The sequence below is a fragment of the Penaeus monodon genome, chromosome 29 (genome assembly GCF_015228065.2).
Source record: "Penaeus monodon isolate SGIC_2016 chromosome 29, NSTDA_Pmon_1, whole genome shotgun sequence".
Taxonomy (NCBI): Eukaryota; Metazoa; Arthropoda; class Malacostraca; order Decapoda; family Penaeidae; genus Penaeus; species Penaeus monodon.
Genome location: NC_051414.1, coordinates 24,554,938 through 24,555,193, shown reverse-complemented (window position 1 = coordinate 24,555,193; position 256 = coordinate 24,554,938).

The window sequence follows — 256 nt, the reverse complement described above, 5'->3', positions numbered from 1 at the left end:
AGAACATCTACTGAGTCTCAAACCATATTCCGATCCACTATTTCATTTACATGACATTTTCTTTTTCTCTTTCACTCAATAGAAAGTAAGTCGCTTGTTACGTAATCAGATCATTTAACAGTTTCAAATTGACACGTGTCGGACGCGCGATAGTCTTTTGTCATGGGGAATTTTCCGCTCCCTTTGTGTTTTCTTCGTGGGTTTATTTCAACTGTGGAAGTCCAGATTTGATTGTCACTCTTGCTGGTTTCTCCTG